General features: G+C 42.1%; 1 pseudogene; it reads right to left on the bottom strand.

Moving 5' to 3' along the window:
- Nucleotides 1–243: 243 nt before the first annotated feature.
- Nucleotides 244–17,661, bottom strand: part of LOC120055380 — a 97,321-nt pseudogene continuing 79,903 nt past the window's right edge.

Genomic DNA, 17,661 nt, shown 5'->3' with positions numbered 1-17,661 from the left:
TGACAATTGCAACGTGATTGGAAATCTAAGATTCTAAGCCTCTGCTTTTATGACACATCACATGTATGATGCTTTAACTCTTCTGTTTAAAGTGTCTCAAACACACACACAGTGACATATGTAGGCTAAAAGGTATAGCCTGTTAGAAGAAAAGTAATTGTGCCATAAACTGTGTAAGCATGTATGAAATCAAAATCGGTTGTGTAATTGCATTGTGTGTGTGTATGTGCTCATCTCACTGGATCAGCCTGAGTGGCAAGGTGTGCTGGGAGGAGGCGAGGAAAATGTGGTGGCAGCGCGGGGGTGATACGCGGGTGCAGGCTTCCCAAGCATTTCCTCTGACAGTAGGAGGGCATGGAGCTGACGCACCGCTGGGCAAGACAACAAGAAGGAGAGGGGTGGGTTTCAGCAGGACGCTAAACACACCAACATGATGTCCGACATAGTGGTTGGACATCATACCTCCCAGAGTAGAGACTCCTATGTGTCGGGGAAGCAGACGAGTTGAGGTAGGAAAAGGGCAACGGGAGACCCCTTCACGCCTGAATGATTGTTGGCTGGTAGGTGAGGCAGCAGAGCTGACGCTGACGAATTCCAGGGTGTAGTAAGGCAGCCAGATGATGGCGAAGAACAGCGTGGAGAGGATCAGGAGCGCCGTGGCCTTCTTGTTGCGGTGGTCTGCAGTTATCGTGCCCCGGCAGCAAAGGAGGTGGTTGATGATGAGTCCAGAGTTGAGGGCAATGCAAAGGAGCAGCACCACGTAGTAGACCAGGAAGGCTGGCACCAGGAAACCCAGCCACAGACTACATACACCCACCGTCAAAATGGATATAGGTGGGGAATGGCCATGGTGACAGAGACTAGCGAGATCACTGCCACGATGCCGGCACTAAAAGAGCAGGAGAGAGGAGAACATATAGCGGAGGTGGATACAACTGAGTGTAGATGAGTAGTGTAATTCCATAATTCCTATACTTCCACTTCAGTGGGGCTGGTGGTGTTCTAGCAGGTGGGGCCACTATGCAGTACCTGAGCATCGACAAGGTTTCCAGACTAAATACTGTATATGCACTCCGGCCGTCAGGGAGGTGATGAAGCCCGGCAGCATATTTTGCAGCATCAATTTTGAATTTTGAATGAAATTGTGAAATATGGTTACTTTCAGTCGATCTGCTTGTCCATAGAATTCAGTTGGAAGACTATTGTCCCTGGTTGGATTTCTCTTTTTATTGTTTTAAATATAGGATCATTCACGTGATGCTTTCAATGTTTTCATCCATTCCGCGCAAAATAAAGGTTAGGTCATGTCTTGCCTTCAGGTCTTGCCACCAATCTCCTCCTTGTGCGCTATTTTCGATAGTGCCCGTTATTGTTAACTTAAAATTCACCCTGTGAGAAGGATGCAGGGGTGACCGAAACAATGAACAAGCTGGCTGAGGTTTTTAAACCAATATTTCTCATTCAATGACTATACTATGAAGTCACACAGATACGGTCCCCTAGCTCCCAGTCCTGGGAGCTGTCGCTGAGAGGGACGCAGGGCAGGGTGAGCAGGGTGCCCAGGTTGGCCAGGCTCAGGTTGAGGAGCAGCACGGAGCTGGGCTTGGAGCGTCGCCATGGGTTACACATCAGCACCAGCCACATAAGCAAATGACCTCCGACCCCCACCAGGAGGGAGAGCACTCTGACCAGGAGCAGCACCAGGGAGAAGGAGATGGTGGTGTTGGTGAACACCATGTTGAAGAGCAGGTTCACTATGGTTGGCATGGTGGTGGGAGACACTGCACTATAGAGGAGGGGTGATAGGAAAGGTGGAAGGAAAGGTTATAGGAGGGGTGGAAGGAAGGGTGATAGGAGGGGTGGAATGAAGGGTGATAGGAGGGATGGAAGGAAGGGTGATAGGAGGGGTTACATCTCAAGGATGATCAATGGAAACAGGATGCACCTGAGCTCAATTTCGAGTCTCATAGCAAAGGGTCTGGATTATGATGTAAGTAAGGTATTTCTGATTTTATTTTTATCTAAAAACCTGTTTTCGCTTTGTCATTATGGGGTATTGTGTGTAGATTGATGAGGAACATTTTTATAAAATCCATTTTAGAATAAGGCTGTAACGTAACAAAATGTGGAAAAAGGGAAGGGGTCTGAATACTTTCCGAATGCATTGTTGATACAGTATCTTGGTGAGAAATTTAATTTGGAATGGGAAATGTCCTGGAATTAGTCTCTCCTCCTTACAATACCCCAAAAAGTTTGGAGGGCTCTCTTTACCCTACTTTAAACTCTACTATTAGGCATTCCAGCTGAGGTCACTGACTATTTGTCTTGACTCTTCATCTGATATGCCTTAGCGGAAAATAAAGGAAGTCAAGTCACATCCAAATAAAATTCAGGATCTTCCTTCTTCTGGGATAAAGCAAAAAACGTCCTAATCTTTTATGGGATCTATTATAAAAAATAAATGGACTGTTTGGTACCAATTCAATAATTATCTGGGCACAACTTTCAAATTTAATGAGTCATCACCTTTTTGGAATAACAATTTAATTTTATCTGGCTTCATGCCCTTTACATTCCCTCATGGTCTCAGCAAGGTAGTGAAGGCCATCTTCAACATGCAAGGGCTTCTTTCCTTTCAAGGTCTGAAAGTCATATTCTCTCCCTGGTTCTTCCTGTTTTTTGTATTATATATACATTTTTTATTATCTCAGACTCCGTACAGCATTGAAAACCTACGGTGTACCATGAGACACCAAACCAATCTCCCAATCTTTATTGAATTCACTTTCATGTTCAGTGGTGTCCTCATTGTATGATAGGTTAGTAACTCATAATATAAAACATCTACTTGTTATGGAGATCTGGGAGAAGGACCTACAAAGTGCAGGGTTTGAATGGGATTGGACCACGATATGGGGCAATATTTGTACCTCTTCTAAGAGACTTGCCCATCAACTTATTAATTTCAAATTTACTCAAAGGTTTTATTTTACCCAGAGCAAAGGCTCAAAATGAAGCTTGTGGATAGTGATTTATGTAATACATGTACCCAATCTGAAGTGGGCAATTAAATGCAAAGGTTTTGGAGCTGTGTACAGGTCAAGTCTCTTAGGGTTCATGTTGTTATTGTTTTAAATTGTATTCTTGGCAGGATCCTACCGGTTTGCCCATCCCTCCTCCTGCTGGATTGTAGCCCTAGCATTTCCTTATCTTATCAAGAGAGGCGGATTGTTATGGCTGCATTAACAGCAGGCAAATAAACTATTTTAAGGAGTTGGTTTGAACCGGGTATTTCCCTTTGCAGATGTTGGTTGCTTATGTACTTGGACATTGCGCAGCTGGAAAGATCCACTGCCAGACTGCGTGGGGCCAAGCCCAAAACTCTGGTCAATTTGTCACATGCTATCTCCCACTGGCAAGAGCTAATTTAACAACAATGTGAGATAGCATTACCCTGCTCTGTCTTTTTCTCAGTTTACCTATGCGGCTCTGGGTTGGTTGGGAATTACATTTAAATAAACCGTTTTAATTGGGAAATACTGAAAACTATTTGTCTTCAATCTATTTCGTTTAGTCGTTTTTCATTTGCATGTTGTTTTAGATTTTTTATTTTATTTTGTTTGTTTGTTTTCCCTTATTGAACTGTACATTGGTCAAACATTAGAGAGGCACACAAATTGATTTGAGGGAAGAATCAGACATGTTTTAATAATTTATATTATTATCACATTTATTATTAATCTATTAATAGTTTCCGTTTGTCTGGTGCTGGTTGGCTGCAACCTATTATAGCATCTCTCAACTGAATCACATCACAACATAGGCCTGCACACGTCATCACACAAACACAAAAAGACATCACATCTGCTCTCAGGGAAAGCAGCAGTGCAGCAGCACAGCACGGACACAGACTGTTTAGACTACCCATCAGCCGTAACAGCATTATGTGTCTGAATGAGATTCAGGCTGAGGAAGGGAACAGGAACAAGCTGACCACTGGGAACCGACTGTTACTGTGGTAAATAACCTCCAGTTTTACCTTGTCAGCTTGATGAGTGAAGACACCTACCTGTGTAGGTCCCCCCCAGGAGACTGAAAAGATTTGGCATTGGTCCCCAGATCCTCAAAAAGTTCTACAGCTGCACCATCGAGAGCATCCTGACCGCCTGGTATGGCAACTGCTTGGCATCCGACCGTAAGGTGCTACAGAGGGTAATACTGCCCAGTACATCACTGGGGCCCAAGTTTCCTGCCATCCAATACCTATATACTAGGCGGTGTCAGAGAAAGGCCCAAAAAATTGTCAAAGACTCCTGTCACCCATGTCATAGACTGTTGTCTCTGCTACCACACGGCAAGCGGTACCGGACCGCCAAGTCTAGGTCCAAAAGGCTACTTAACAGCTTCTACCCTCAAGCCATAAGACTCCTGAACAATTAATCAAATGGCCACCCAGACTATTTTCATTGACCCCCCACCCCCTTGACTAACCTGTAACCCCACACATTGACTTGGTACTGGTACAGGGGGTAAATATTTTCTTAAAACTGCATTGCTGGTTAAGGGCTTGTAAGTAAGCATTTCACAGTAAGGTCTACACCTGTGTGACAAATAAAATTTGATTTAATTTGAAGAATGGAACATCAAACATATGGAAACCACGTTTGACTCCATTCCAGCCATCCCATAGCTCCTCCTCACCAGCCTCCTCTGCTAGAAATACACTGGACAAAAGTATGTGGATAACTGCTTATCAAGCATCTCATTCCAAAATCATGGGCATTAATATGGAGTTGGTCCCCCCTTTGCTGCTATAACAGCCTCCACTCTTCTGGTAAGGCTTTCCACTAGATTTTGGAACATTGCTGTGGGGACTTGCTTCCATTCAGCCACAAGCACATTAGTGAGGTCGGGCACTGATGTTGGGCGATTAGGCCTGGCTCGTAGTCAGCGTTCCAATTCATCCCAAAGCTATTCGATGGGGTTGAGGTCAGGGCTCTGTGCAGGCCAGTCAAGTTCTTCCACACTGATCTCGACAAACCATTTCTGTATGGACCTCACTTTCTGCATGGGGCATTGTCATGCTTAAACAGGAAAGGGCCTTCCCCAAACTGTTTCAACAAAGTTGGAAGCACAGAATCATCTAGAATGTCATTGTATGCTGTAGCATTAAGATTTCCCTTCACTGGAACTAAGGGGCCTAGCCTGAACCATGAAAAACAACCCCAGACCATTATTCCCCCTCCAACAAACTTTACAGTTGGCACTATGCATTTGAGCAGGTAGCGTTCTCCTGGCATCCCCCAAACCCAGATGGTGAAGCGTGATTCATCACTCCAAATGAATGTGTTTCCACTGCTCCAGAGTCCAATGGCGGAGAGCTTTACACCACTCCAGCCGATGCTTGGCATTGTGCATGGTGACTTTAGGCTTGTGTGCAGCTGCTTGGCCAAGAAAATCAATTTCATGAAGCTCCCAAAGAACAGTTCTTGTACGGAAGGACGTTGCTTCCAGAGGCAGCTTGGAACTCGGTAGTCAGTGTTGCAACCGAGGACAGAGGCGCTTCAGCACTCAGCGGTCCCGTTCTGTGAGCTTGTGTGGCATTCCACTTAGTGGCTGAGCTGTTGTTGCTCATAGACGTTTCCACTTCACAATCACAGCACTTAAAGTTGACCGGGTCAGCTCTAGCAGGGCAGAAATGTTATGAACTGACTTGTTAGAAAGGTGGCATCCTATGACAGTGCCACATTGAAAGTCACTGAGCTCTTCAGTAGGGCCATCCTACAGCCAATGTTTGTCTAAGGAGATTGCATGTCTGTGTGCTTGATTTTGTACACCTGTCAGTAATGGGTGTGGCTGAAATAGCTTAATCCAGTTTTTGAACGGGTATCCACATACTTTTGTATATGTACATTGGGCCTAAATTGATTTGTTCCACATATTGGTACATTGAAATAAAATCCATTCTCCATTACGTACATTTAATAATAATAATATTCTGTAGGCAGACCAAAACATACAGATATGCTATATCTCTGGTTGAATAACTGAGATGATGCAGAACCATCTGCGGGAAAATAATCATCTCAAATGTTTTAAGTTCCCCAGCAAAAAATGTACAAATTGTCACTCTAACAGAAGGGGTAACAAATATAAAGTCACTGACCACAAACAAAACAAACAGGTGGGTTTATATGCTCCCGAGTGGCGCAGCAGTCTAAGCCACTGCATCTCAGTACAAGAGGCGTCACTACAGTCCCTGGTTTGAATCCAGGCTGTATCACATCCGGCCGTGATTGAGAGTCCTATAGGGCGGCACACAATTGGCAAAGCGTCGTCCGGGTTTGGTTGGGGTAGGCCGTCATTGTAAATAAGAACTTGTTATTAACAGACTTGCCTAGTTAAATAAAGGTTAAATAAAATAAATAAACATATAGGAGGGGTTCTGAAAGACACTCATGCGGGTGTCCGCTGCAAGTTGACTAGAAACCACAACTGGGACCTAAAAGACACCCACCATGAGCACCCACTAAATTTGCCCAAGAACAGGGAAACAAAATTAAAACTCACTCCAAACTTAAAGACAGGAAGCAAATCAAAAAGTGGAGCAAAACAACAGGGAAGATCAGATAAATTATTGTTTGTCTAGAAATCAAATAGGGAGAACAAACTAAAGATGTTAACCCTCCACATCACTCAAGACAACTGGAGCACTGGGCCAGCCACTCTTCAATAGCACCTGGGCCAGCGCAGGTGAAATGCCAAACCACTAACAAGATGCCAAACCAGCACAGGTGTAACACATACTGACTAACGAGGTGACACCAATCGGTGCGCACCACGTGCTAACGTCCAACCTCTAAATATAAATGGATAAACCAAAGCCTGTAACAAGTTGAAAGTTACAGTACCAGTCAAAAGTTTGGACACACCTACTTATTTTTCTTTATTTTACTATTTTCTACATTGTAGAATAATAGTGAGGACATCAAAACTATGAAATAACACATATGGAATCATGTCATCACCAGAAAAATGTTAATCAAATCAAATCAAAATATATTTTAGATTTTAGATTATTCAAAGTAGCCACCCTTTGCCTTGATGACAGCTTAGCACACTCTTGGCATTCTATCAACCAGCTTCACCTGGAATGCTTTTCCAACAGTCTTGAAGGAGTTCCCACATATGCTGAGCACTTGTTGGCTGCTTTTCCTTCACTCATAAATAGCCCTTACACAGCCCTTACACACAGTGTGTTGGGTCATTGTCCTGTTGAAAAATAAATGATAGTCCCAATAAGCGCAAACCAGATGGGATGGCGAATTGCTGCAGAATGCTGTGGTAGCCATGCTGGTTAAGTGGTGCCTTGAATTCTAAATAAATAACTGACAGTCTCACCAGCAAAGCACCCCCACAACATAATATCTCCTAATCCATTCTTCACAGTGTGAACAACACATGTGGAGATCATCGGTTCATCTACTCTGCTTCTCACTGTCACAAACACACGGCGGTTGGAATCAAACATCTCAAATTTAGACTCAGACCAAAGGACAGATTTCCACCGGTCCACATGTCCATTTCTTGTGTTTTTTGGCCTAAGCAAGTCTTTTCAACTTATTGGTGTCCTTTAGTAGTGGTTTCTTTGCAGCAATTCGACCATGAAGGCCGGATTCATGCAGTCTCCTCTGAACAGTTGATGTTGAATGTTGAGATGTGTCTGTTGAACTCGGTAAAGCGTTTATTTTGGCAGAAATGTCTGAGGCTGGTAACTCTAATGAACTTATCCTCTGCAGCAGAGGTAACTCTGTGTCTTCCTTTCCTATGGCGGTCCTCATGAGAGCCAGTTTCATCATAGCACTTGATGGTTTTTGCGACTGCACTTGAAGAAATGTTCAATGTTCTTGAAATTTTGCGGATTGTCTGACTTTCTTGTCTTAAAGTAATGATTTGGACTGTCATTTCTCTCTGCTTATTTGAGATGTTCTTGCCATAATATTGACTTGGTCTTTTACCAAATAGGCCTATCTTCTGTATACCACCCTTACGTTATCACAACACAACTGATTGGCTCAAACGCATTAAGAAGGAAAGAAATTCCACAAATGTACTTTTAACCAGGCACACCTGTTCATTTAAATGCATTCCAGGTGACTACTTCATGAAGCTGGTTGAGTGAACGCCAAGAGTGTGCAAAGCTGTCATCAAGGCAAAGGGTGGCTACTTTTTGCTTTCTACATGATTCCATATGTGTTATTTTATAGTTTTGATGTCTTCACTATTAGTAAAAATAAAGAAAAACCCTGGAATGAGTAGGTGTGTCCAAACTTTTGAATGGTACTGTATATATTGATGTATGGTAGCTGCTGACAAAGATACTGAGAATGTGTTTATATCATATTTAAAATGTTAACCCTCTGAACAAATGTGTGAAAAACACAGCAAAAATTAAAGACTGAGTGAAAGTAGGAGAGACAAAAGTGATAAAATATAGAACAGAGATATGGAACGAGGTGAAAAGGGGGATGAAGAAGGGTGAGGAATCCAGACTAATGGAAAACAGACGGCTAAAATAATTGTGCATAGCTTTAGACACATTGACCTCCGGCTGAATTGAATTACAACAATTTATGGCCACTATTAAATCATCTCAACTTCACCGTGTTCATAATTTTGTACGTTTAACCAGGATTGTTTATTTAACACTTTGCAGTGATAATCCAAGGGGAATTCACTCTTATTCGATCCCATAACCATTACATGACATTATATAACTATGACTTCAATCATTATAACATACAGTTGAAGTCAGAAGTTTACATATACCTTAGCCAAATACATTAAACTCAGTTTTTCACAATTCCTGACATTTAATCCTAGTAAAAATGTCCTGTTTTAGGTCAGTTAGGATCACCACTTTATTTTAAGAATGTGAAATGTCAGAATAATAGTATTTCATCAGACCAGAGGACATGTCTCCAAAAAGTATGATCTTTGTCCCCTTGTGCAGTTGCAAACCGTAGTCTGGCTTTTTTATGGCGGTTTTGGAGCAGTGGCTTCTTCCTTGCTGAGTGGCCTTTCAGGTTATGTCGATATAGGACTCGTTTTACTGTGGATATATATACTTTTGTACCTGTTTCCTCCAGCATCTTCACAAGGTCTTTTTCTGTTGTTCTGGGATTGATTTGCACTTTTCGCACCAAAATACGTTAATCTCTAGGAGACAGAACGCGTCTCATTCCTGAGCGGTATGATGGCTGCGTGGTCCCATGGTGTTTATACTTGTGTACTATTGTTTGTGCAGATGAACATGGTACCTTCAGGCATTTGGAAATTGCTCCCAAGGATGAACCAGAATTGTGGAGGTCTACAATTTTTTTTCTGAGGTCTTGGCTGATTTCTTTGATTTTCCCATGATGTCAAGCAAAGAGGCACTGAGTTTGAAGGTTGGCCTTGAAATACATCCACAGGTACACCTCCAATTGACTCAAATGATGTCTTTTAGCCTATTAGAAGCTTCTAAAGCCATGACATCATTTTATGGAATTTTCCAAGCTGATTAAAGGCACAGTCAACTTAGTGTATGTGAACTTCTGACCCACTGGAATTGTGATACAGTGAATCATACGTGAAATAAGCTGTCTGTAAACAATTGTTGGAAAAATTACGTGTTTCATGCACAAAGTAGATGTCCTAATCGACTTTCCAAAACTATAGTTTGTTAACAAGAAATTGGTGGAGTGGTTGAAAAACGAGTTTTAATGACTCCAACCTAAGTGTATGTAAATTTCCGACTTCAACTGTAATTGGTGGAAACATAAATGAATATAAAGACAAGAGTGTGCATACTGAAATAACAGTAGGAAGATTGATAGACTGAAGGACTGTAGCAGAAGGCAGAGAAATCAGGTTGTTTATAGGTGTGTCACACTCACCGTGACCAGGGTCCTGCTCAAGGGAAAATCCATCCTTTCACCATCAGAGGCTTTGTTGCGTACAAAGAGAGAGAGAGAAGAGGGCAAACACCTGTGTCCTTCCCTATATTGTCCCTCACTTGCCTCCCACCCTCTCACATACACTGTACACTCACATATGCGCATACACATGTGCGTACGCACACACACACACACACACAGTGTAGTTCACAGGTAATGAGCTGTGGCTCAAAGGCAGAGGTCTTAATCTGGTGTACAGTATTTTTCTGTCTGACCACTCAATAAAATTATTATATCAAATCAAACTGTATTTGTCACATGCGCCGAATACAACATGTGTAGACCTTACCGTGAAATGCTTACTGTAAGTAAGCCCTTAACCAACAGTGCAGTTGAAGAAAGAGTTAAGAAAATATTTACCAAAAAACTAAAGTAAAAAATTATAAAAAATATCACAATAAAGTAACAAAAACGAGGCTACATACAGGGTGTACCGGTACCGAGTCATTGTGCAGGGGTGTACAGGTTAGTCAAGGTATTTTGTACATGTAGATAGGGGTGAAGTGACTATGCATAGATAATAAACAGCGAGTAGCAGCAGTGTAAAAAAACAAATGGAGGGGGGGTGTCAATGTAAATAATCCGGTGGCCATTTGATTAATTGTTCAGGAGTCTTATGGCTTGGGGTTTAGAAGCTGTTAATGAGCCTTTTGGACCTAGACTTGGCGCTCCAGTACCGATGCCGTACGGTAGCAGAGAAAACAGTCTATGACTTGGGTGACTGGAGTCTTTGACAATTTTTTGGGCTTCCTCTGACACCGCCTAGTGTATAGGTCCTGGATGGCAGGAAGCTTGGCCCCAGTGATGTACTGGGCCGTACGCACTACCCTCTGTAGCGCCTTACGGTCAACAATTAATTAATTTATAGTTATTAAAGGAGTCCTCCATCTCCATCTCCTATTTTCACGTTGTCCACCTCTTTTCCCCTGTTCTTTCGCTATCCCTTCTCCTTTTTCCCCAAACCCTCCCACATCCCCCACATGCTGACATTTCTATCTCTCTGTCTATCTCCCATCTCCCTCTCTCTTCCCCAGCATATGTTTCACTTCTGTTATTTTCTCCCTTTGTCCCCCTCCTACTGCTGACCTTTCTTTCTCTCAGACTCCCTACCCCCTCTCTCTTCCCCTCCCTCCCCCTCCCTCTTTCCCTCTCCTCTGTTTGGTCCTCTAACCCAGTGGCAGTCTAAGATAAGAAATCCACCTTTTGTTAAGTAAACACTTTACAAACAAAACATCCAGGTGTGGAGGAGAGAGAAAGAGAGCGATAGATAGAGAGAAAAATAAGGAACATATTATACAGTAATATACAGTATGCTCACCGTACTGTCAAAAACATCCATTTGATACAGTATACGTCAAGAAACGACATATGCTGTGGGAGACAGCAAGACAAGTGTGTTACCTAAACAATATTTATTTATGTTATAAATAAAGGAACGGAAGTTAAGCGAGCTTCCCCACATGATGTGTGTCTCAGACAGAAGCACTATGGCACTCTGTGGTACACAGGTTCATTTAAACTCATTATGAACCTTCCGCTGTTTACACACCATTGTTAAGTGCATCGCCAATATAACCTATCTGCCACTATCACTTTCCTCTGCTGCTCAGGTGTGTGTATGTGTGTGTGCGTGCAAATCTGTGGGTGGTTGTGAATATTAAAAGTTTCCACTTAACTTGACAGGAAGCATAATGGTTTAGAATTATAGCTACTATTCTTCACAAAAGATCCAAGTCTAAAATGAACACACACAACTAACTCATATCTTCACTGGTTCCCCAAACCTAAATTGAGCTTTGTTCTGGCCTGAAAACAATTTAAATTGAGCTTTTCCATTAAGAATAATGATTTTTCATCAAGGACTAGGCTAAATGTAGCCAGTATCTTATCTCCAATTCTAAATGCTTGCAATGTATTGAGGAATAAATGCCAAAAGCAACCTGTGTGTGGTGAGTACAACTCACATTGATAAAGAGCGCCACCAACTGGTGGTGGTCTCCAAAAGTGGCGCTGTATTTTTCCATCTCCACGCGCCTTCCAGCTGTAAGTCACAATCTTATTGATCAGTAAACACAAATCCAAAACTACGTGACTTTCTGCCAAGCCTGTTAAAGGTCATAACAATAACCAGATAGTGATGCACTGAGAAAGAGATTCATTGATAGCAGACCAATAGTGGAAGCCATTGTTTGAACAGATAATGATTCCACAGATAAAGTGATGAAAGATGGGGCATGCATGTTCTACCCTGATGAACGCATTGACATTTTATATGAAATCTGTCAAGGTCACACAGAGATTATATGATTTATTTGTGGCCTCTAAGGTATTATTGCATGGCCCTACTGAAGGGAATTCATCTCATCTTGAGGGGACAATCATATCTGGCTTCACTAGAATGACAACTCACTGTTTGAAAACAGATCACTGGCGTGTAGGCTATACTCTATAATAATTAAAATTCAAGTAGTTTATTTGCCATTTGTAGGTATTAAAAGGAATAGATACATGTACATTGGAATTCTTTGTTGTATCGATATATAATATAGACTATACACTGTGTTCTTCAATTGGTAATTTTGACAAGACATGTATGGTCAAGAATAATTTTGGTCTTGATATGCCTTCAGAAAAGTACAAACCCCTTTACTTTTTACCCATTTTGTTGTGTTACAGCCTCGCCCCTCCCAAAAAAGCAGACATTGAATATCCCTTTGAGCAACGTGAAGTTATTAATTACACTTTGGATAGTGTATCAATAAACCCAGTCAATACAAAGACACAGGCGTCCTTCCTAACTCAGTTGCCGTAACGGAAGGAAACCGCTCAGGGATTTCACCACGAGGCCAACGGTGACTTTAAAACAGTTAGAGTTTAATGGCTGTGATAGGAGAAAACTGAAGATGGATCAACAACATTGTAGCTACTTCCCAATACTAACCTAAATGAAAGAGTGAAAAGAAGGAAGCCAGTATAGAATACAAATATTCCAAAATATGCATCCTGTTTGCAAAAAGGCACTAAAATAATACTGCAAAACAATGTGTCAAAGAAATTAAATTTATGTCCTGAATGCAAAGTGTTATGTTTGGGGCAAATCCAACACAACACGTCACTGAGTATCACTCTTCAAATTGTCAAGCTTGGTGGTGGCTGCATCATGTTATGGGTATGCTTGTCATCGGCAAGGACTAGCAAGTTTTTTGGGGGATAAAAAGAAACAGAATAGAGCTAAGCACAGGCAAAATCCTAGAGGAAAACCTGGTTCCGTCTGCTTTCCAACAGAACCTGGGAGACAATTTCACCTTTCAGCAGGACAATAACCTAAAACACAAGGCCAAATCTACACTGGAGTTGCTTTCCAAGACAGCATTGAATCCTGCTGAGTGGCTTAGTTACAGTTGACTTAAATAAGATTGAAAATGTATGGCAATATTTTGCAAATGGCTGTCTATCAACGATCAACTTAACAGAGCTTGAAGAACTTTTAAAAGAATAATCTGTAAATATTGTACAATCCAGGTGTGCAAAGCTCTTAGAGACTTACCCAGAAAAAACGTAGCTGTAATCGTTGATAAACGTGATTGTAACACGCATTGACTGAAGGGTGTGAATACGTGTGTAAATTAGATATTTCTGTATTTAATTTTCAATAAATGTTAATTTTTTTTCCCTTTGCCATTATGGAGTATTGTGTGTAGTTAAATGTTAAAAAAAAAAAAAATCTAAATTCAGGGACTAACAACAAAATGTGAAACAAGTCAAAGGGTATGAATACTTTCTGAAGGCATTGTATGCACCCTATACTCTGACAGTAAGAATGATTGTGTTGTGACTTTCAAAGTAACTTTTTTCAATTCAAGGTGATACCAAGAAATCTCATTATCAGCTATATAGGGAAAGGGAGATACCGAGTTAGTTGTACAACAATGGATTCAACTGAAATGTGTCTTCTGTATTTAACCCAACCCCTCTGAATCAGAGGTACATAATATTTTTACAATCATGAAACCCCGTCATGGGATTATGCTAGAGTAACTGGAAGGCATTTTCAGGTGAAAGCCAACACGTCACGAACAGCCATTTGATACGGGTATTCACTTGAGTCTAGATTGATGGGAAAGGATGCTGCACGGTTGCGGTTACTTCCTTGTCAAACTAAGAATTTTAGGTTTCAAATGAATTGTTGCAGAGCACGTTGTTGGCAAGGAACTGATTGTATGGCATTTAGATCAGAGGTGGCTGGTGGAACTTAAAACTGTGAGGACAGGCTCATAGTAATGGCATTGTCTCAAACACAAGTGTATCTAACACTTGGTTTCCAAGTGTTAGATATCATTCTATTCATTATTTTGAGCCATCCTCCCATTACCAACCGCCTGGGATTTAGATTGACATCGCTTACGGGAAAAGGTATTTAGACTCTGTTTACTGGAACAGGTGATGCTACTGCCTTGTGTATACAAGAACAATTGTGAATTATAACAGTCAACGCGTGGCATGTTGGCTAAGAGCTGATTGGAATGAGACAGAATCACTTGACTGGAAAACTGTATGTAGGCCTCCTGTTCATTAGGGCACACCATAGCATAAAAAGTTTCCAATTAATGCTGGTGGTTTTTTATAAAAACATTTTTTTAAACAAATGTTGTACATATTTATTTACACAACATGAATATTAATACAGGGCAAGATTAACAGGCTTTCCTGTAGACCCAAGACACTATTAAATTGGTATTCCATGAATTTCTGGAAAAGGAAAATAAATAATTAATAATTAATAATACACACATTCAAGATCAGTGGCCCAAAAAATAAAATCACTTAATGAATTAATGTTAGGGACGAGAATGTTACAAACAGCACCCCATATAGGACTGACCTCCACAATGGAGAAGTGGTTGATAGCCATGGTGAGCACACTGGCTAGGTTGTTCGCCACAGCACAATCTGGTACCTGTGAAGAAAAACATTTGTGTTTCCATGTTAGGCCTTTGCTGTAAAATTAAGCTATGCAAATGAATCACAACAAAAGCAGTTGAAAACAACAATGCTGATTTCATGTGGTTGTGAAGTGGTAATGGTCAAAGGAGCACTCCGTTGCTTGGAAGCGTTTAGCTGCTTCACGGCGTCTTCATATCCCAAGGTCACCTTCTTCAGCAGCTTGTGGTGGTTCAACACACTGCCGAGGTCAGATCTTGCATAGAGCCCCAGACCGAGGGTGATTGACCGTCATCTTGAACTTCTTCCATTTTCTAATAATTGCGCCAACAGTTGTTGCCTTCTCACCAAGCTGCTTGCCTATTGTCCTGTAGCCCATCCCAGCCTTGTGCAGGTCTACAATTTTATCCCTGATGTCCTTACACAGCTCTCTGGTCTTGGCCATTGTGGAGAGGTTGGAGTCTGTTTGATTGAGTGTGTGGACAGGTGTCTCTTATACAGGTAACGAGTTCAAACAGGTGCAGTTAATACAGGTAATGAGTGGAGAACAGGGGGGCTTCTTAAAGAAAAACTAAAAGGTCTGTGAGAGCCGGAATTCTTACTGGTTGGTAGGTGATCAAATACTTATGTCATGCAATAAAATTAAAATTAATTACAAAAAAATCATACAATGTGATTTTCTGGATTTTTGTTTTAGATTCCATCTCTCACAGTTGAAGTGTACCTATGATAAAAATTACAGACCTCTACATGCTTTGTAAGTAGGAAAACCTGCAAAATCGCAGTGTATCAAATACTCCCCACTGTATACCCAGGGTCGTTACAGTATTGAGTTGGATGGTGAACCGTGCATTGCATGACGTGCAATTTTGTACTGTTTCTATCAGAATAAAGCTCCATGACTGGTGCTACAAATTGGAGTTTGTGTCGATGATCGATTGTACACAACTCAAGAAGAGTACTGTTACAGTGGTGCTGTGACCGTTCTTCTGGATCGGATCATCCTTCGCTGGATTTCCATCTCAGAACTTCGCCGTGGTTGCCGTTGAAGAATCAGAATCAGAATCAGAATCTGGATCCAAGATGGCGTAGCAGTGAAGACGTGTTTTTGTTTCGTCCTCTCGTGTACTTTTGTATTTTTCTTCTTTTTTGTATATATTTCAATTTTATTTTCACTCTTTTCCATTTTTAATTCGATAATACCTTCCGGTAACCTGCCTCACCCAATGTGATACGGAATCTTTATTATTTTTAATTTTAGAACACATTCAAGAACCACCAGAAGCTAACAAGCTAATTAGCTACAAGCTATGTAGTCATTGTTAGCCACTGCTAGCGGCTTTTACCTTCTGCACAGATACCAGCCCTGTTTTTAGCCTGGATAATACTCGCCGGTCTACCAGTATTGGACTGTCTCCACTACAATGCCGGATTCCTGCCTTAATCCTTGGACCACTACTTCTGATCTTCACAGCTAGCTAGCACCCACCGTGGCACCCAGTACAGAAGCCATCCGTGAGCCAGGCGCATCTCCCGGCTAGCAAACTAAATTCTACAATACCTCTTTCGCCATCTGGCTTGGATCCTCTGTCGACACGGCGCCCCGCCGCACCACCACGACTGGTCTGCCGACGAATACTCTATCCGCTGTGCCTTCAACCGGCCTCCATCGGAGCAGATGCTCCTACTAGCCCCGGGCTACTAACTTTAAACGCTGTGTCGCCCGCGTGCTAGCGTAGTGGCGACTACTCCGCGGCTTCCCTGTTCCATCTACTGCTGCCCCCTGGACACTATGATCACTTGGCTACATAGCTGATGCCTGCTGGACTGTCCATTAATCACGGTACTCCATTCTGTTTATTTTTTATCTGTCGGCCCCAGCCGCGAACTCAGGCTCTGTGTGTAGTTAATCCGCCCCTCTCTGCCTAGTCATCGCCATTTTACCTGCTGTTGTTCTGTTAGCTGATTAGCTGTTGTTCTCTCACCTGTTGTCTTAGCTAGCTCTCCCAATCAACACCTGCGATTACTTTATGCCTCGCTGTATGTCTCTCTCAAATGTCAATATGCCTTGTATACTGTTGTTCAGATTAGTTATCATTGTTTTAGTCTACAATGGAGCCCCTAGTTCCACTCTTCATACCTCTGACACCTCCATTGTCCCACCTCCCACACATGCGGTGACCTCACCCATTATAACCAGCATGTCCAGAGATACAATCTCTCTTATCATCACCCGGTGCCTGGGCTTACCTCCGCTGTACCCGCACCCCACCATACCCCTGTCTGCACATTATGCCCTGAATCTATTCTACCACGCCCAGAAATCTGCTCCTTTTATTCTTTGTCCCCAACGCTCTAGGCGACCAGTTTTGATAGCCTTTAGCCGCACCCTCATCCTACTCCTCCTCTGTTCCTTGGGTGATGTGGAGGTAAACCCAGGCCCTGAATGTCCCCAGGCACCCTCATTTGTTGACTTCTGTGATCGAAAAAGCCTTGGTTTCATGCATGTCAACATCAGAAGCCTCCTCCCTAAGTTTGTTTTACTCACTGCTTTAGCACACTCTGCCAACCCTGATGTCCTTGCCGTGTCTGAATCCTGGCTTAGGAAGGCCACCAAAAATTCTGAGATTTCCATACCCAACTATAACATTTTCCGTCAAGATAGAACTGCCAAAGGGGGAGGAGTTGCAATCTCAGAGATTGCCTGCAAAGTAATGTCATA

Source organism: Salvelinus namaycush, chromosome 11 (assembly GCF_016432855.1).
Source record: "Salvelinus namaycush isolate Seneca chromosome 11, SaNama_1.0, whole genome shotgun sequence".
Taxonomy (NCBI): domain Eukaryota; kingdom Metazoa; phylum Chordata; class Actinopteri; order Salmoniformes; family Salmonidae; genus Salvelinus; species Salvelinus namaycush.
The sequence above is the reverse complement of the archived record's forward strand: the minus strand, read 5'-3'. Positions and strand labels throughout refer to the sequence as shown.